The following is a 2,287-nucleotide window of genomic DNA, read 5'->3' as shown; positions in this document are numbered from 1 at the left end:
GGCCAGATCCTGGGCGTTTTCTAGGTTGGATCACGTAGTAATGTGGTACCACACTGAAACAGTGAGTTAAACCTGGATTCATTCTATATTTTAGAGTATAACACCGGTTTGGTCAGGGTTAGGTCTGGTATTTGATTTTATCTGGCTCATACTTTCACGTATTTCGAATACATGTTGGCCAGATCCTGGGCTTTTGCTGGTATGGATCACGTAGTAATGTGATACCACACTGAAGCAGTGAGTTAAACCTGGGACCGATCTATATTTTTGAGGATAACACCGGTTAGGTCAAGGTTAGGTCTGGTATTCGCCATGATCTGGCTCATATTTTCGCATTTTTCACCTACTTGTTGGCCAGATCCTGGGCGTTTTCTAGGTTGGATCACGTAGTAATGTGGTACCACACTGAAACAGTGAGTTAAGCCTGGGTCCGATCAATATTTTAGACGATAACACCGGTTTGGTCAAGGTTAGGTCTGGTGTTTGATATTATCTGGCTCATACTTTCGCATTTTTGACCTACTTGTTGGTCAGATCCTGGGCGTTTTCTAGGTTGGATCACGTAGTAATGTGGTACCACACTGAAACAGTGAGTTAGATCTGGATTCAATCTATATGTTAGAGGATAACAACAGTTAGGTCAGGGTTAGGTCTGGTGTTTGATATTATCTGGCTCATAGTTACGCATATTTCGTATACATGTTGGCCAGATCCTGGGCGTCTTCTGGTTTGGACCACGTAGTAATGCGGTACCACAATGAAATAGAGAGTTAAACCTGGATTCAATCTATATTTTAGAGGATAACACCGGTTAGGTCTGGGTTGGGTCTGGTATTTGCCATCATCTGGCTCATACTTTCGCATTTTTCGCCTACTTGTTGGCCAGATCCTGGGCGTTTTCTAGGTTGGATCACGTAGTAATGTGGTACCACACTGAAATAGTGAGTTAAACCCGGCTCCGTTCAATATTTTAGAGGATAACACCGGTTAGGTCAGGGTTAGGTCTGGTATTTGCCATCATCTGGATCATACTTTCGCATTTTTCGCCTACTTGTTGGCCAGATCCTGGGCGTTTTCTAGGGTGGATCACGTAGTAATGTGGTACAACACAGAAACAGTGAGTTAAACCCGGCTGCGATCAATATTCTAGAGGATAACACCGGTTAGGTCAGGGTTAGGTCTCGTATTTGCCATCTTCTGGATCATACTCTCGCATTTTTCGCCTAATTGTTGGCCAGATCCTGGGCGTTTTCTAGGTTGGATCACGTAGTAATGTGGTACCACTCTGAAACAGTGAGTTAAACCTGGATTCAATCTATATTTTAGAGGATAACACCGGTTAGGTCAAGGTTAGGTCTGGTATTCGCCATGATCTGGCTCATATTTTCGCATTTTTCACCTACTTGTTGGCCAGATCCTGGGCGTGTTCTAGGTTGGATCACGTAGTAATGTGGTACCACACTGAAACAGTGAGTTAAGCCTGGGTCCGATCAATATTTTAGACGATAACACCGGTTAGGTCAAGGTTAGGTCTGGTGTTTGGTATTATCTGGCTCATACTTTCGCATTTTTGACCTACTTGTTCGCCAGACCCTGGTCGTTTTCTGGGTTGGATCACGTAGTAATGTGGTACCACCCTGAAACAGTGAGTTAAATCTGGATTCAATCTATATTTTAGAGGATAACAACGGTTAGGTCGGAGTTAGTTCTGGTATCTGCCATCATCCGGCTCTTACCTTCGCATTTTTCGCATACTTGATTGCAAGATCCTGGGCTTTGTCTGGTTTGGATCACGTAGTAATGTGGTACCACACTGAAGCAGTGAGTTAAACCTGGGACCGATCTATATTTTAGAGGATAACACCGGTTAGGTCAGGGTTAGGTCTGGTATTCGCCATGATCTGGCTCATATTTTCGCATTTTTCACCTACTTGTTGGCCAGATCCTGGGCGTTTTCTAGGTTGGATCACGTAGTAATGTGGTACCACACTGAAACAGTGAGTTAAGCCTGGGTCCGATCAATATTTTAGACGATAACACCGGTTAGGTCTGTGTTAGTTCTGGTATTTGCCATCATCTGGCACATACTTTCACATTTTTCGCATACTGGATTGCAAGATCCTGGGCTTTGTCTGTTTTGGATCACGTAGTAATGTGGTACCACACTCAAACAGTGAGTTAAACCTGGATTCAATCTATATTTTAGAGGATAACACCGGTTAGGCCAGGGTTAGTTCTGGTATTTGATATTATCTGGCTCATACTTTCGCATATTTCGAATACATGT

Source organism: Colletes latitarsis, unplaced genomic scaffold, assembly GCF_051014445.1.
Source record: "Colletes latitarsis isolate SP2378_abdomen unplaced genomic scaffold, iyColLati1 scaffold0021, whole genome shotgun sequence".
NCBI classification, from domain to species: domain Eukaryota; kingdom Metazoa; phylum Arthropoda; class Insecta; order Hymenoptera; family Colletidae; genus Colletes; species Colletes latitarsis.
This window is presented reverse-complemented; position numbering follows the sequence as displayed.